Source organism: Vombatus ursinus, unplaced genomic scaffold, assembly GCF_900497805.2.
Source record: "Vombatus ursinus unplaced genomic scaffold, bare-nosed wombat genome assembly UNPS02000582.1, whole genome shotgun sequence".
In the NCBI taxonomy this organism is placed as follows: domain Eukaryota; kingdom Metazoa; phylum Chordata; class Mammalia; order Diprotodontia; family Vombatidae; genus Vombatus; species Vombatus ursinus.
In genome coordinates, this window is record NW_020940360.1 from 28,778,032 (window position 1) to 28,797,886 (window position 19,855).

Sequence of the window (19,855 nt, forward strand, 5' to 3'; positions counted from 1 at the left end):
ATGAGGAATACAACTTGGAAATGCATGCATATTAATTAAGTTATATAAAGGATAAATAGGAAATAATTACAGAGAGAAGGCACTAGAATTAAGATGGGGTTGGGGAAAGTTTCCTGTAGAAGGTGGATTTCAGCTGGGACTTAAAGGAAGCCAGAGAAGTCAATAGTCAGACTTGAAGAACAAGAGCATTCCAGGCAGGGCTGAACTGTAGAATGTCTGGAGCCAAGAGATGGAGTGTTTTGTTTGTGGAATAGCCAGAAGGTCAGTATCATTGGATATAAAAGTACACTTCAAGGAGTAAGTTATAAGGAGACTGGAAAGGTAGGAGGGGATTAGGTGAACTGGTTTTGAACGCCAAATAGAGCATTTTGTATTTGATTCTAGACATAGTGGGAAGCCACTGGAGTTTATTGAGTATTGGCATGACATATTCAGACTTGTACTTTAGGAAAATCACTTTAGTAGCTGAAGGGAAGACAGATTAGAGTGGAAAGTATCTTGAGGCAAGTGGGCCAGTCAGCAAGTTATTGCAATATTCAAGGCATGAGGTAATAAGAACCTGCACTAATGTGGTGATAGTGTCACAGGAGAGAAGGAATTATATTTGAGAGATCCTGCAAAAGTGAAATCAATAAGACTTAGTCACATGATATAGGGGATGAGAAATAGTGAAGAATCTAGGAAGATTCTTAGGTTGGAGTCTGAGAGATTGGGAGGATGGTGTTGACCTCTATAGTTATAAGGAAAATAAGTGTGTGTGAGGGTATTTAGGGGGAAATAAAGATCAAGAGTTGTGTTTTGGATATATTTTGTTTAAATACCCCTACCATATATCCAGTTTGAAATGTCTGAAAGTCAGCTAAAGATGTGAGGTTGGAGGACAGCAGAGAGACTGGGGTATGAAAAGTAAATTTGAGATTCATCAACATGGAAATTAAATTCATGGGAGCTGATAAGATCACTAAGTTAAGTAGCTTACAGGTAGATGAGCTGACTGTCTACTTGATAGAATAGCAATCATTTGATATTTATTTATTTTTTTTTAGGAAATTGGGGCTAAGTGACTTGCCCAGGGTCACACAGCTAGTAAGCGTCAAGTGTTTGGTCTGAGGCTGGATTTGAACTCAGGTCCTCCTGACTTCAGGGCCGGTGCTTTATCCACTGCACCACCTAGCTGTCCCCTTGATAGAATAGCAATCATTTGAAGATAAGAAAATTAATCAACTAATTATTACCTATGTGGAATAGTAAATTGCCAGTTTGAATGTTTTCTTTTTTTCCCTGTGGAAATGATTGCAGCTGTATATATTTCTAGAAATTTTGTGCATGGGAGTGAGGAAGTAGTGAAATGATGGAGTGTGTAAGGGTATGAACAATGTCCTTCAGAAACATTGTGATTGTGCATCTCAGCATCTAGGAGAGGAAGAATCTTCTCTGTAACATACCCAACAAATATATTCACTCTTTTTCCTTGAAGCCCTTCAGTGAGCAGGAGCCTACTGAGTTTCAAATTCACAGTTAAGATTTAACAAAGTTCAGATGTCTCTGAATAATGCAATAGTAACTCAAATAATGAGATACTCTTCACATTTATGGTGGTTTGCTTTCTGAAAATATTTCTTTTCAGCCCAAGTTATTTGATATGATATGTATCTATATAGCTATTTCAATCTCTCTATACTCACATGTATAGATATTATATAGACATAGATATAGATCTCCACATAGTTATATCTATAGAGATTCACATAGTATGTCTTCTATAGTCTCCTTAACAACTAAGCTAAGAAATTATCAACCTCTTTGAAAAGATCAGAAGAGGTTTACTATTTTTATTGTTTAAGAATTTCTGAAACCTTCTTTGGGGCAGTTTCTCTATCTATCCATTTGGGATAGAATGAAAACAGTGGAGGTTAAGAGGAGGCAGCTACAGGAGATAAAATGGGAGAGTGTTAGCATGAGAGGTATAAGCAGTAGCCTCAGGATGATGATGGAGACAAGGGTTCATGTGAATAGTTTATATAGTATTACTGTCACAGTCTATAAAGTTTAATTAGAGTTGTAGGTTGAACCTAAATCAGGCTTGTCTGGTACTTCAGTTTTAGAATGGGAACAAAAAGTGACAATTATAAGTTATCTAACAATTAGCCAAGGGGAATTTATTTAGTCGTAGTATGGAAAAAATAATATTCACCTAGCATGTAACATTTGTTCGCTTGAGTGCAGCTTTCTTACCTCAGTGTTGGGCCATGCTAGTGCATAAATCAGTCCTGAGGTAGGGTCACTACTACTTCATCATAAAGGAAAGAAGGAAGGAAATAAGCCTTTATTAAGCATGTAATATGTGACAAGAATTTTGCTAAAAGCTGGAAATACACATAAAGGCAAAAAAAAAGAAAGAAAAAAAAGAAAGACAGTACTTGTCCTAAAGGAGATTATGTTCTAATGAAAGATGAATACACACAAAAGAAAGTTGAAAACAAGTGGAAGGTTTTTTTTTCCACTCCAGAAGATGTGGGGTGGTAATGAAGAAGGCATGATTTTTATGGGCAAAAAATCAAGAACAGGATCAAGATGGTAAAGAAAACAAGCTGGCCCAAGCCCCTTCACAAAATTGAGTCTCTGGGATGAAATGAAGAATGAGATGAGTATAAGATGGTGGTGTAGCCTTTGAGGAGCCCTATTCCAGAATAAGCATGCCATAGAGATTGTAGGATGGTCCAGAGTCATGAGGACCAAGGCACCAAAGAAATTCCTGGCTAATACTGCATTAGAGTTATGATTTTGAAATCCAAAAAGTCAGAAACAGGGCCTACAAGGGAATTATGGATTAACTTTTGTGCTTGGACCACCAAGAAGTTATGTCAGTAGATTGAGCCTCAGTTGCTGGAGCAAATTAAGCCTTAAGGATATTTTAATAGCTTTTTTGAAGGGTAAGACATCAAAATTAAGGGACTTACCCAGGGTCACACAGCAGGTGACTGTCTGAGGCTGGATTTTGAATTTGGTCCTCCTGACTCCAGGACCCTTTCTCTATCCACTGTGACACCTAGCTGCCCCCACTTTTAGGGAAAAAGCTAGCCCAGTCAACATGGCAGATATTGTCCTTAACATAGGCAGAGACCATGAGTCTAAACCATTCTATAAGAACCCATGTACATAGTCACTCATTTTGGAGGTCTTCTCTCTCAACTGTTCTGACACTGATTTCTTTCTGTGGGTTCATTATTCTGTAAGACTAAGAATTAAGAGTCAACAACTTTCTGGGGGCTCTTACTGTTTTTTTATTAATTAATTTATTTTGAATTATCAACCATCACTTCCATAAGCTTTTGAGTTTTAAATTTTTCTCCCCCTCGCTCCACACTTCCCTCCTCAATTTGGCATGCAACCTGATATAGGTTATACATAGATATTCCTATTAAACATATTTTCACATTAATGATGTTGTAAGCAAGAATTAGAACCAATAGGAGGAACCACCAGAAAGAGGAAACAAAACACAACAGAAGAAAAAGAATAGCAAGTAGTATGCTTCAATCTGCATTCAAATTCCATAGTTCTTTCTTCTTTGTGGATAGCATTTTCCATCATGAGGCCTTTGGAGATGTCTTAAATCCTTGTATTGCTGAGAAGGGTTAAGTCTATCAATATTAGTCATCGCACAACATGGCTGTTACTGTGTACAATGTTCTCCTGGTTCTGCTCACTTCACTCAGCATCAGACCATACAAGTCTTTCCAGGTTTTTTCTGAAGTCAGTCTGTTCATCATTTCTTATAGCACAATAGTGTTCCATCACAATCATATACCACAACTTGTTCAGCCATTCCCCAGTTGATGGGCATCCTCTCAATTTCCAATTCTTTGCCACCACAAAAAAGAGCTGCTGTAAATATTTTTGTACATGTGGGTCCTTTTCCCATTTGTGTGATCTCTCTCGGATATAGCCCCAGAAGTGCTACTACTGGGTCAAAGGGTATGCACATTTTTATGGCCCTTTGGGCATCCCTTATTGTTCTAAATAAGGTGAGTAGGATAAGAGATTGGTCTGGGTGGGAAAGACTGATTCCCTAGGAGAGCAAATTCCCATTTGTCATAGTGACCTATTTCATATGGTTTCCAGCCTCTGAACTCTTACTCCCCCTACATCCAGAGTACCTACATGTAGAATACCATTGATATAAATAGAACAAAGGAATTGAGGGTTGGAGGACTAGTACAGGTCTTGCTGCCTTTTTATGGGAGAAGAGCCATTTTTCATAATATTACTATATATTACTATAATACAGTGTGATAGAACAGATAGACTATTGGTTTTACAGTCAGAAGACTTGAGTTTCAATCTTGCCTATGACACTTAGATGTTTGAAGATCATGTACATAGCAGTTTATCTCTTAAGCCTCTGCTTGATCATATTAGATTTTATATGTATATGTTTTCATTTGGCTTCAGAGAGATGATTACATAAGCTTTGTGCTGTAGTTGAAATGTTACTGGACTTGGAGTCAGACAACATGGGTTTATATGCTGCCTCTATTGCTTGTTGAATGACTATTGGGTTCCATTAAAGACAGGAAGGCTTTTCTATGTTTATTTTAGTTCCCAGAATAAGAACTTTTTAAAAGACAAGAAAATTATTTACTACTGGATTTTTTTCCACTTTAGCAAAGAATCAAAATATTTATTTTTTTCAAGTGGATGGCCATATTCACATGTGAAATAAGCAAAATATTTATGGGCAATGAACGCTAAAGATGATATAAATTTTGTGAGGGGAAAAATCTGTAATTCCATATGTTTAGGGAGCACTGCAAATGAAGAACTACCTCTATTAATATAAGTCAGCACCTTCTTTGCAATTTGTAGTACTAGAGAGTTGTCTGGGGCATTGAGAGGCTAAGTGACTTGTCTCAGGTCACACAGTCAGTAATTGTAAAATGTAGGACCCCATGGACAACCCTTTTGTATGCTAGACTACACTGATTCTCAGGGGCAAATTGTTTTCATTTGTTGGATCTGTATTTTGATCTTTAAAATCATAATAATATAATTTACAATGCTTACATTACAAAATTGTTGTAAGGAAAACTTACTGTAATTCTTAAAGCAATATGTGATATGAGTTTTTTATACTAATATACACTGATTGATATATTTATTTTATTTTTACAAGCCATTCTAGGTGAAATTACTATGGTGTAAGAGATAGCCTTAGAGTCAGGAAGACCCAGGTTCAAATCCTAGCTTTCAACACATACTGTTTTTATGATCTTGAGCAAGTCACTTAACCTTACTGTACCAATTAATTCTCTTGTAATTTGAGTTACAGCAAAGACATCAGTCTGTATTGGTAGAGAGAACATTGTTATCAGAATTTTCTGATTCTAGTCAAATCACAGATGTGGTACAAGAGAAATATAATGAAAGGACCAACCAATAATCATTATTTCCAAAACATTCTTATTTTAATGCATATAAATAAATAAAACACTGGAGAAAAGAACCCAAAGAGTCTTTATAGCATTTGTCCATTAGCACATATGATGATTTACTCAGATTAGGATTACAATTTGGATATGGAAAGGGCCCTAAAGGCCCAGATACAATTTATTTTACAAAAGAGAAAACTGAAACATAGAGACATTAAGTTATTTAATGCATATTAGTTAATATAATACTTATTTACTAATATAATAATTATTAAACATAATACTTAAATTACTAAATCCAGTATCACAAAGCTTCTAAATGTAAATCTCACCTTGAGAGGCTGGTTCTAAGGAAATGATGAGTTAATGGACATGGAAGGAACTGGACCTGTGATTTCTTTAGTGTAGGAAAAACCCAAATGAGGAAGCTTTCTCTGTCAATGGAGATCAGTAACCTATGGTCTTATAGAGTTGCCTAAAATAGAGGTGTCAAACTCCTGACCAAAGTCCCCAAACTTTCAAGTAGGCCTCAACCAAATTAAAATATATAATTAGGAAATGTTTAAAACATTAAATAAAAATACAATAAAACATATCTCATGTTAACTTATTTTCTTAATAAACATCCCCTGCCATTTCTATTTGAATTTGACACCACTGCCATAAGGCACTGAAAAAAAAATATCATGTTCAAGATCTCTTAGCTACACTTGAATGTAGGTCTTCTTGGCTTTCAATTTAGCTCTCTAACAACTATGCCATACATCTTTGGGACATGAAGGCACCAAAATAAGAGAGATTTAGGAGCCACAAGTAATAAAGGACCAGAGTTTATCAATGGGTACAATAATTAAGAAGAAAAAATACCACATAGAATATCTAAGGATAAGAGCTGGGGGAGGGGGATGAGAGCTCGATGCTTAAGTACTATTTCCCTTAAAGGCTAGCAATTCTTGATCCTTGAGCATAAGACATTTGAGCAATGTGGTGGAACAGATAGACTATTGGTTTTGCAGTCAGAAGACTTGAGTTTCAATCTTGCCTGTGACACTTAGATGTTTGGAGATCATGTATATAGCAGTTTATCTACTAAGCCTCTGCTTGATCATCCATAAAATGGAATCATACACAAAATGGATAAAGAATCATATTTGTATTTCTTCTCTTACAGGGTTGTTGTCAAGAAAACATTTTGCAATCCTTAAAGTGCAATATAAATGTGATTTATTATTAACATTATTGGAAATAGGTGGGAAAGGGTTTATTTTTAATTTTTTCAGATAACTTGTATTTGTATTCTCTCTTTTCTATTTTCCCTACTTCTAGAAAGAAACAAGAAAAAACCTGAAATAGATATGTATAGACAACAAAAATAAATTCCAACACTGTCCATGTCTAAAAATAGGTATCTCATTCAGTATGCTTAGTTCATTACCTTTCTGCAGGCAAAGTAGGTAGCATTGTTCATCATCAGGCTTTCAGAATCATGTTTTTTTGACTAAAAAAAGACACAAGTCTGTAATTTCCAAATTTTTCTACAGCATTTATGTTTTCTTTTATCTAATTCAAGTATAATTTTATTTTATCATATTTTAGAAATTGCCAGCACTATAGAAATCTCCCTAAAATATCAATTATGAAATTATGCAACAATTTTTCTTAGATCACAGATAATATATATTTTAAAATTGTCTTTGAAAGTAGTCTTAGATTTGGATCAAAATTTCTCTGACCACTCCTTTCCAACTTTAACCCAGGAATCTACAATACTTCATGATCTCATTACTAAATTTATAAATTATTTTTAACATATTTCAAAATAGTTTGGCAATTTCTACAATAAAACAAAGATCCTATAAGCAACCACTTAAATACTCAATCTTTAGATTATTAAACATATCTGAAAATGCAAAAATATGCCTGGTTGTTCTTTATTAACCAAGTTTTTCCATTCTGTGAAATTTTCAGATAAGAGTATCTCATATTTATATAGTCTTATACTTGAAAAGGTAAGTTCATACAGGCTGGATTCTTTCATCAGTCCTATGTGATTCACAGGGAATATGGCATCACAAATTTTCAAATGAGCACACGTGGGCTCAGAAAGATTAAATGACATCTTGAAGGATATCACTGTTTTTCTTTATTCTTTTTCCTACTAAAGTAAGAAAGAACAGGGAAGTCACAAGAGAAAAAGACCATTATGAAATCCTTTAGTTTTATTTTATTTCACTTATATTTTTTCCTCCTCCTCTTTTATTCTTCCTCTTCCATTTCTTCAGTTTTTCTTCTTTTCCTTCTCCTCCTTCCTTCCCTGCCTTGTTCTCCATTTCCCCCTTCTTTTTCTAGATGAGGAAATGCAGGCTCAGATATATGAGAAGATTCATGAAGCTAGAACAAGTGTGTGTGTGTGTGTGTGTGTGTGTGTGTGTGTGTGTGTTTAAGGTGGTGGTGGGGAGGGGACCTCCAGTCAAGTATCATTGTTTCAGTTCCAAAATCTAATTCCTAGCACTTTATTCCAGATTGCCCTTGTGTCTGGTTCAAAATAACAGTAACCTTGTTTTGAGAGTTGGCTTATGACTAAAAACCATTCCAAAATTGTTTTAATATTCTGAGAAGAGAGAAAATATAAAAATATGTAAATAGATTAGCATATAAATACAGCTTTTATAGTTACTTAAGACCTCATTTATAATTATGATTATATTCTGGGCCTTCTTTGGCTATACAAATAGAAACAGAGAGGGGAACCCTTTCTTTTACATATATATGAAATACATTGAAATTGAATAAATTGAAATTTGGGAAAAGAAGTCATTAGCTCCTGAGGGAATCAAGAAAAATTCTCTTAGAAGACAATACTTGGGCTAAATTTTGAAGGAAATGACAGATTTCAAAAACTAGAGGTAAGGAGAGAAAGCATTTCAGTCATCGAGGTACAGCCTCTGAAAAAAGACATGAAGATGGGAAATGGAGTGTCATGTGTGAGGAACCTAAAGTAGAACTGGATTGTAGTCTACTGGACTCATACTACTAGAGTATTGAGTGCATATGCTACAGTACTGTGGAACAATATAAGAAAGAGGTGAAGGAACCAGATTGTGGAAATCATTTAATGCCAGGCAGAAGTATTGATGTTTAGTAGTGGAATTAATAAAATGCTCCTAAAAATTTTAAATAGATGGTGCCATGCTCACTCAAAATTCAAAGCATTTAGCAATCTTTTAGATGGATTGGAGTGGGGAGAGATTTGACACAGGAAGACCAATGAGAAGGTTGTTGTAGTAGACCAGAAAAGTAATAATGAGATAGATGTGGTGGAGAAACAAGTACCAACTGAGAAAGAAGATATTTCTTAGTAATATTGTAACAATTCATTCAAAATTTCTCTTAATTTGACTTGGAAGCTATATGATTTCAAAAGAGGAAAAGAACAAAAGTCATTCTAGCTATCCCAGAAGATCCCCTGAATGCACCTTGAGGCTTAATATTTTGTGAAATTTCATCAAAGTTCAATAGCTATGTAGAATTGACCAAGAAAAGAGAGCAAGAGCAAGAGAGAGAGTGAGCAAGAGGGAGAGTGAGAGCAATAGAGAATGAGCAAATTAGAGTGAGAGAGCAAGAGAGAGAGAGAGAGAGAGAAGGAGAGTGAAGGAGGGAAGGAGGAAGGGAGGGAGGGAGAGAGAGGTTATGTGCTTCTTTAGGAAATTAGAACATAATGTTCATCCGCTTGAAATCATCTAAACAGATGCCCTAAGTAGAGTTGAAGAATAAAGTGATGCTTTCCTTGCTCATCTGCTTTATTGGAGTTCTTCTTTTATATCCTTACCTTCCAGCTTTTATTCTATGCCTGTTAAAAGAGATTCACAGCTGAATAGTCTAGCAATTCCTCATAAATTCTTCCAGAAATAGTTTTTCTCCAAAATTCTAATTCTGGATTCAACCATTAAGCAGAATTTAATGTTCAACTAAATGCAATGTGTTGATTCTATTCATAAGTCTTATAAATGGGACTTTTTTGTTATTTTTATCTTTTTTGAAAATAAAACAAGATGTAATGTTTCCCTTGAGAAATAAGACATAACTTTCTACTTCCTCATCCCAGGATTATGCTATGTTTCATGCATCTTTCCTCCCTATAGTATCCTCAATTTGTTCTTTTTCCTCAACCTAGTTTTAAGACTATAAATTGACCAGCTATTCTTAACCTGCTTGCATGGTCCAACTCTCCCCTTGTGGGTGGACACAGATAATAAAAATGCTTTGGCTAAGTCAAAACAATACTGAGCACTGAATTAATTCTTCAATTATGTTTTAGAATGAAACTATACTATAAAAGTGGATTTGTCCATTTTTTATTCTCCCATTCAGCTCTTCCCTTATCTATCATGCCATGGTAGAAATGAACTTCAGAAAGACATAAAGCACTTGGTTTAATGTTCTTACATTGCTGTTGACTAGCTATGTTGCTGTGAACAAATATTTTGACTTATTTAGGCATTAATTTTTCCCTCGTTGGTTGAAATTCAGCCTTGGCCAAATTTTGTAACCTATTTCATTTTCATACATCTCTAGCTTATGGAAGACTTTTGTCCCTAAATCAAGCTAAAATATGCTTCTCTACCACCTCTACCCCTTGTTCCTTGTTCTGTCCTCTGGGTCCAATCAAAATAAGCTTAATTCTTTCATATCACAGTTTTTCAAACACTTATAGATAATTAACATTCCCATGAAGTCTTCGCTTTTCTATGTTAAATATCTCTATTCCCTTCAACTGATCTCCATATAGTAACTCTCATTATATGAAATGTTCAAGTTTTTCATACGTTTTACTTTCATTATTAAACTAGAACTTCACAATAATCTTGTGAGGTTTTCAAGATATTATTGTCACCATTTTACAGATGGGGCAACTGAAAGGTTAAACAACTTGAGAAAACTCCCACAGTTAAAAATGTATTGTGAAAACCTAAATCATGCTAATTCTAAGACTAGCACTATTTGGTATCAAAATAGAAAGATAAGTCTGGAAATTTATCCAGATGCCAACATGTATAATTTATTTTAAATTGGAGAATGGACTGAGGGATTGCTGTTTCCTTCAGTATACTTAGTGTATACCATATCAGAAATCAGATTCTGTAAATTGATCAATTTTCTGGTTTTGTGTCACCTTGTTAATAACTAAAATATCTCTTTCAGTGATACTTTGTTGTTCAATAGAATTGTGTGACATTAGTAGTGCAAACATTTAAGTACTTCACAATAAAACTTTGGTTCAAAAATATATTCACTTGTTTCTTAGGACCATGTGATATAACATTCCCTAAAGTTAACATTTCAGCATATTAATTACTATTCCTAAATTCAAATACACAAACACACATACATTTGCACACAACTGCATACTACTTAGAGCCATGAAAAATTGAAATTGAACATTGCCCAAGAGCAATAGAAAAGTAAATGGTGATGTAAGCAGGTCACTTGCAAAAAATATATAAATTGTTTAGAAGGAAGGACAAAGGATGGCAGCAAACAAATGTATTCTTAAAAAAAACTAGCAAGGGACAACCAAGCAGAGAAGAAATGGAAGCAGTGTTCAATTTTATATTTCTGGGCTCAAAGATCACTGAAAATGGTGACTACAGCCATGAGATTAAAAGATTCTTGTTCCTTGGAAGAAAACCTAAGGCAAACCTGGACAGCATACTAAAAAGCAGAGACATCATCTTGCTGACAAAGTTCCATATAGTCAAAGCTATAGTTTTTTCCAGTAGCAATGTATAATGTGAGAGTTGGACTATCAATGACACACTTAAACACACATATTTGGAGCTCTGATTTGGATATTCCCATTTCCATTCCAATTCCCATATGTAATAATATGGTAAAGTAGTTTGCAAAGCCTTTATTGTAATAAATCAAAATTGATAAAGGAAGAGTAATTACTCCATGCAGTAACATTGATTCAACTAATGGATCAACCACTTCCATTACCAAATAATAACAGTCATTTAATTTTAATGGCTAACCTTACCAATCAGCTTTTCAAATTGGACTGCTATATGCTCATTTCAATGTTCTTTTCAAGAAACATCTCCAAAAGAAGCTTACCCTGATTTCTCCATTTACTAGTACACTTGCTCCCAAATTATCTGTATCAAAATTTTCTGCATACCTTTTTCATCTTTAGTTGCCATGGTTACCAGGAATGTAAGCTCTCTGAGGGTTGAAATATTGGAGATGAAAAGTAAATTATTTTAAATGAATAAATGAATGGAATGGGAAAAGGCAAGGTGTTTTTACTAGTTCTTGACATACATTTATCCGATCACAATGTGTATGGCTATGTGCAAGCCATAAAGGGTTTTCACAAAAATACAAGAATATATCTGAGAAAAAAGGCCATACTTGTCACAGGGTTTTCCCTCCTCCTTTATCCCAATAGAGGAATGTTGAATTGGAGTATGGTCAGGATGCTTTTAGGCTTTGATGAGGAGAAGTCAAGATAATGTGGCAGGATAAATAATTCCATTACCTCTTTTACCCCTCTAGAATAATACACACTCACATTTAAATGACTAAAATAGTGTTGAGTTGCCAGATGCTTAGGCTCCTGTACATACTGTAGTCTACTAGATCCCAATTACCATTAATCTTAGTTCACCTTGCCTCTGGCAATGTGAAGCATCAGGTTTACAAGAGCAAAACTATCAACTAATCATCTGAGAAGAGTGGAGCAAAGAATACTGGGTCCACATATTTTTTAATCAGAAAAAGACAGTCAAAAATATCTCTTCATATCAGAATGCTAGATTTTACAGTAAATGCTTGAATTTCCTGAGATTAATATCTAGATTTCAAACATGTTCAAGTATAATCCTTTTCTACTAAATGAAATGACATTAGATGTGTCAACTGCTGAACTTATGTGATATATAATGTTTTAAATGACAGTGAGGAAATTTTAATCAAGAATACCATTAATAGGGATGGTTTATTAGATTGTTAAAATGTAATTTTAATAATAATTTTGGCTTAGGTATTTTAAAAGACTCTTGAAAACATTAACATGCAATATAATCATAGAATATTCCCCCCTTATCATTATGTTGCTCAACAATGAAAATATTTGTATGTACTATCAGCTGGATAACATTGGAGAATTTTGAAGACAGGTATTCTATCAATAATGGCAAACCACTCCAATATCTTTGCCAAGAAAATCTCCCAAAAGAAAGGGTCATTAAGAGTCAGCTGTGACTGATCAGTAACAATTCTATTAAAATAATTTATATTGTAATAAATATTACTTGAAAGTGAACTCCAAAAATGGGGAAAATAATTCTATACTCTGATACCCCAAGGAAAGAGAAACTTTTTTATGTGAAAAAATATTTTCAGAAGGATACAATACCTCCTTTAGCTAGGGATAAGAACTGGACCTGCAATTTTATTTGTGTGGGGAACTTATGGGAGAGGAAACTCACTCTAACCTATGAATGTTGTCATGTTTTTAGCAATTTATAATCTTATACAGTTGCTTAGAGTATTGGGAGTTTAAGTGACTAGCTCATGGTCACACATTCAGTATGTGTTAGAGACCTATCTACAACTCCTTAATGTCTTTCATCACCTCAAGATATTATTAAGAAATACCTCAATGAACATCTGTTCCAACTTTATTTTTATTCATTTTTATGATAAAAATTAATTTCACCTTTAGATGCAGTGTGGAACAGTGACTAGAGTCAGGAAGAAGAGGGTTTCACTTCCTATATCTAGTTGTGTGAATATATATATATACATATATTAGTTGTGAGACTACAACTAATGTCATTAATAAATCATTAAACCTCTCAGTTATCCCAGATAATTCTTTAATATGGCACTGCTACAGAACTATAAAGAGTTTTTAATATGCTTTATGGATATACTTCCCATACTAAGAATTCTCTAGCAGTGGTATCAAACTCAATTGGATATGTAGTCTGGTGGCTTCATATTGATATAGGAAATCACAAATTAACATATTGTATTTTATTTATTTTGTTAAACATTTCCCAATTACATTTCAATCTATTTCCTGCCACACTGGAGAGTTTCATAGATCTAAAAGCAGGAGTTTGTCATCCTTTGCTAGAGTAATGAATTCTCAGATCTGAATAACACCTTCCTTCTCTTATCTAGTCTCTAATTGGTTTTTGGCCAACTGTGTACCTTTGGTTATTTACCTAGATCATTCTTGTCTTTGTCATTTTCCTGCTGGGAGAGAAGTAGTGTGTATTCCAAAAGTAATAAATGTCAGTACAACAAGAGTTATAGTTTCTAAATAAGCTATTTGTTATTTGCTGTTTTTAATTTCTCACAAATTATGCATTGTTGACTGTCATTGCAGAAAAGTATAATGAAGAAAAAGCCAGGTTTCCTAGAAATATACCTTAAGTCAGCTTAATGTAGCTGAGATAGATGGTCCATTTAATAAGTACTTTTACAGAGTAAGTAAAATACATAGTATTCTTCATTTTGAGAGACTATAAACACACTAGAGTTAGTTTTCTGACTAGGATTATTTTTAGTAATGTTGCCTTTATGATATTTTTATAAGTCAAAAGAAATGAACTAAAATGAACCGGCTATTAACATGACCATTTTAAAAATCTAAGCTTTTGCCATTTCTTTTTAAAAGAAACTTGTATTTTCCATTTCAAAATAAACACAACATTGTGGAGCTCATGTTATGTAAATGTGTATTGTGGATGCGATAATGAAATCTGAAGCTTATAATAATAATTAACATTTATAAAACATGAAGTTTGTTTTTATTTTTGTTTTACAGAAATTTTTGCATGTATCTTCTCATTTAGGTCTCTGTACAACCTTTTAAGGTGAGTTCTATATCTACCCCCTCTTTACATATAAGGAAACTGAGTCTCAGTGAGGTTAAGTGATTTGCCTAGGATCACCAAGCTTATAGGGCCAGAGATAGGATTTGAAGTCAGCACTCTATCTCCTTCACACTCTTTTATTGTAAGATAGCAAAGTCAACAACTTTTCCAGGTAATCACCTCAACAATTTCCAGGAAATTACTTAAACAATCATTCTAAACTATTTCAGATGACCTTGATTTAAGAAAACTAGTTAAGGGGTGCAGAGAGAGAGTGGGAAAAAGGAAAGACTGTTTGAATGTTTAAAGAAGGCTTTGTTTTATCTTGTGTTTTGACTATGTAATGGGAGTTTGGTCCAAGCCTAAACTCCCTAAGATTGTTTGACTAACATGGAAAATTTTAGGGGAAGTGCTTCTGGAAGACAGTGCATGCATACGTGAACATTCTTTGTTGGCCTACCACGTGGTTGAGAGCAGCTTTTAACCCTTGACTACCTAGGCAGTCTGCATAGGGGCATCTAGGTGGCTCAGTGGGTAGAATACTGGGACCTGGAGTCAGAAGGATCTGAGTTCAAATCTCTTCTCAGATAGTCACTAGCTGTGTGATCTTGGGCAAGTCACTGAACCCTGCTTGCCTCAGTTTCCTCATTTGTAAAATGAGCTGGAAAAGGAAATGGCAAACTATTACAGTACCTTTGCCTAAGAAAACCCCAAATGCGGTTACAAAGAATCAGATATGACTGAAACATTTGAACAACAATACTTAGTCAAAACTGTCTACATCTTCAAAACTTCTAGCTGAGCATGGTCTAGGGCTTTCCCTTAATTTGTGTCTGAAAGTGAAGGTCCCACTCAGTGAAAAGAAGTGACATCATTAGATTCAGGGAGTGGAGTCCCTGACCAGAGAGCTCAAGTTCTATGGATCTGCAAGTCCAGAAGCACAGGCTCCATGTAGCCAGCCCAGCAGTGCTACCCTAGTTGAGATTTGTACTTGAATATGATGGACTAATGAAATGCAGGAACTGGGTTAAATTGTTAGCTTAAGCTGTTCCCTAGTAAGGTGGGGTGGGAATTTATGCCCTGAAGTGATAGGAGAAAATGTCTGTATGTTTGTCCTTGACTTATCTTCAAAGTAAATCTCCCTTTATAAAAATAAGCTAATATTAAGTGATTAAGTAGAACTTGTGTGCTAGTCATTGGGCCCCATAAATTGGGAGGAACACAATTGGTGAAGTCTAAAGATTATGGCAGAGAAAAAACAGAATTCAAACTCCCTCAGAGTACCAGTGATCCCAGAGCGAGGTTTTGGGTGGGGTGGGGTGGGGGGCGGAGGTGGTAAAAATGTAATTGACCTCTTCCTGGAAAAGTATTACCAGAGTTATACCATTATAACTGGAAAACAACTTGCCTATTTCTATGGTAAGGCAAGCAGGTAGAACATTTTTTTTTTCTGAATTAATGAATTGATTCAGTTACACAAAAGTTAAAATTCAGTTTAATAGACAACTGGCTGAGATTTTTTCTCCTTTGAATGGGTTTGTTGGACTTAAAAGAAGAAATCTATTGTTTTATTTGATTGAATTCTGTTATACTTTGTTGAAATATCTGCATTGTACAAGGCAGCAGGGTTATGGGGATTGGTGAGGGCAGAAGGAATACAAAGGGTAGCCATGACCTTTACTCTCTTGAAACTTATATCTATTTATTTTAACAATATGAAGACACAACCTAAGTGTTTCCATAACACTCCTTAATGAGTGGACAGATTGGGATGTTCTTTTAATATTTTCAAAAGAATAATAACAGCATCCTGACAAAATCAGTGTTCTGTTAAAGTGAAAAGGCAATTTAAAAACATGGATAGACTTGCACAAAATAATGAAGAGCAAAATGAGCAGAACCAAGAAAATATTGCATACGTTAACAACAATATTGTTTTAAGAATGACTTTGACTGAATAAGTCATATTGACTATGATAAATACTCAAATTAACTATAAAGGACATATGAAGGAAGATGCTATCTGAATTCAGAGAAAGAGCTGATAAATAGAAGTATGTATAGTACCATTTTACATATGTAAATTCATGTCTAATGGTAGCCATCTCTAAGGTGGTAGGAGGGAAGAAGACAAAAGAAAAAAAGAAATAAAAGAAAAAAGAAATTTACATGATAACTTTATTATTTATTTTAAAAGAATAGCAAAGTTCTACATAATAGATTTTGCAGTTTCATGTGAGAAAAAAAAAGAGACATAGAGTACCATAGAACCCAATTCTTTGACCCTTATATCCAAGAAAGGACACACTTCCATTGCTTTCTGTGTGTGTGTTTGGATGAATAGATTACTATGTACTATAACATAACCTTCAGTGAAAGATTAATTTTGGAGGGAAGAGGTAATGATAGAGTTAAACCAAGTAGAGGCTGAAAGTCTCTCTCTCTCTTCCTGTGTGTGTGTGTGTCTGTATGATAAACACACACACACACACACACACACACACGAGTTCTGATATTTACCAGTCTACTGTCTTTGCTATTCTGCATCCCTGCTATTACATTTTTTCAGTGAGTGGCTATGAAAACTACTTAGAAAATATTATTCCCTAGCACACTCTCAGGGTATCAAGATAAATGATTCTTCCCAGCCCCCTCCCCAAATAAAAGCATGTATTTGATGGAAGAATCATGAAAGTGCCCCACTATAGCACCTTAGAGGACAATATTACACCTTTTGCAGCTAGAGAGGGGATCAAATGGCTTGTCACCCCTGTTTTTGTTATTTAATATAAAAGCAGGAGAGTCAAGAGTCATCTTGGCATTATGATTCTGATTATCTTTAACTTACATAAAATGTGTTATGGGATAGAAAATTCTGATATAATGTTCCTGAAGAGCCATTATGCAACACTATTGAGACTTTGGCTTCTGGTGTTTAAAATGGAAATATTATATGTTGTATAAACAACACACTGATTCTCTCCTAGTGAAAGGTGATAAAAATGAAAGTTATTTTGTTTAGGAATAATAAATTCCATTTAATGCCTTCCTTATTTTAGGATTCTGTGTGTTTCAGTTTAACTCATGTGTCATTATTAAACTACTGTGCATTTCCCCAGGTGTGGAAATATTCCTGTTTGAACACAGAGGAAACTATGGAGTCATTAAGTGTATTGTACATCCCTCCTGAAAGTTGTTATGGGGTAAATTAACTGTTGTGTTCTCTGCTGGAAAGTCTTTTTGCTCTGGCATTGTGACATAAAATGAACAAAGAGCACTTCCATATGTAACATATTATGCTAACCCCGAATGTTGAAACTAAAATCTCTATAAACACATGCTACATTACTGTGGGGGATCTGAGATTGAGTCAATCTTCCAAAATTACAACATTAATGTTATGGAAAAAGTTTTTACCTTGTGGAATTGTCTATAGTTATGACATATGTACTTGTTTTTACAAATCTGTTTCATTAATTACTGCTTTAATGACAATTTATAAATGATATATATATATAATCCCTATGTTGAATTAATGATTGATAAATGAAGATATTTATTAGCATTACTTATGCTTATCTACATTTTCAAACTTATAAAATATTTTTTTACATATAGGTGTTTGATAAATTTACTTTAAAATTTTTCGAAGACATAGGAAAAGAGTTATTGGCAAAGTATCGCTTATTATAAGCAAGTTGCAAAACATCACGAGCAAGGAATTAAACAGGAAATAAAATATCTAAAATATGCCATCAGAATGTTCATACAGACTATTTGTGCCCGACCTGTGGTAGAGTCTTCCACTTATATTGGTCTGATCAACCACAGTTAGACACACTGTACACTGACCCCAACATAGTAATGCCATTTTGGTCCTCTTCAAGTACAAAGTATGAGAACTAACCACATGACAAGTAAAAAAAAAGATTAGCTATCCCACATGCTTCATTGGTGTCCATGTGATGTCAATAAAAATGAAGGAAGTTCCCATGTCATGAGATAGACTCCATGTGTTGCAATTTGGTGGATATGGCAAGCATTTATCCAGTTTTTGTTTGACTAACTCCAAAGACGGAAAACCCACAGTAGCCTACAGTATCTTATTCTCCTTTTAAATAGTTATAATTTTTAGTATTTGTTTCTTTTGACTTTGAGCCCCAACTTTAAGCTTTAGGAATTTTACTCAATGATGCATTTCTATCTTCAGGATATAAGCATAACAAGTCTACTTTTTCTGATTATCACCCACCCAAGAGTTCAAAGCTAGATTTAGATGCTTCTGGTAGGCACCTACAATTTTCTCCACCCCTAGAAAACAGACAAATCAAAATATAACTGTATATTTTCAAAGAACCTGTAGTTTTCTTGCTGCCCTGCCCTACCATCAGAGCTTCCTGGTCTACTAATACACCCATGCCACTTGTCTCCAGTCAATTTTATATTGCACACTCCCCACACCCAATCCCCATCAAAACTTATGTAACTGATACATTCAGGACCTCCTTTTGGTTTTTTAGGTTAAACATTAGGTAATTAGTTAAATTCTGTTAATGTGTCAACAGGTGAAGTATAGGCCTATGAGATCTACCAACCCATAGGTAACAAATCCACATTCTAAAATTCATAATCTAAAGAGGATCATAGGATTAGAACTCAAGCTGAAAGTGATTTCAGAGGTCAATTAATACAACCAATTAATTTTACTGTTGAGAAAACTGGGAATTAGATTGCTTCAGTGACTTACCCAAAGTCATGTAGGTAGTAAATAACAGAAATGAGATTTGCACCCAGGTTCTCTGATTTCAGCACCATTGCTTTTTCCCCTGTGTCATCCTGACTTTCACATTGCTTTATTTGCTGGTTAATCTAAAGAAATGTATTTAATGGCCTGAATTTCAGGCCAAGTCAAAGGAAGTAAATCTGAAATCAGTAAAAATAGTTTCAATTTCGTAGTTTGGCTTATCCTAATGTGTAGACACTGAATTGGTACAATTTTATGTCCCTGGGAATTTAATGGAAAGTGAAGATGAAAAATTGTTCCTGTACATTCTCTCTTATTATTTAGCAGCGTATCATTTTTGTGTATTGAGTGATTATACTAAATCAGAGGCAATGCTATAAAGGAAAAGACAGCCCATAAACAAAATTTACATATCATAATGACCTTTATTGGAGGAAATTATTTATAGCCAGGAAAGACTTCAGGAGAACTAGAGAATGAGAGCTGTTGAAAGTCTTCAAGTACAGTCATAATTTGTGTCTCTATTTCTAACAAAGGGTTTCAGAGCCGAGTAAAATAATTCTCTACATAGAGAGCTTTACCTTATTAGATAATGGCCCAGGGAATGCAAAGTTGGTTTAAAAAAAAAGGAAGGAAGGAATAGAGGGAGGGGAGAAAGAAAGGGAAGGAAGGAGGGAGGGAAGGAAGGAAGGAGGGGAGGGAGGGAAGGAAAGAAGGAAGAAAGAAAAAAGGAAGGAAGGGAGAAAGAAAGAAAGAAAGAAAGAAAGAAAGAAAGAAAGAAAGAAAGA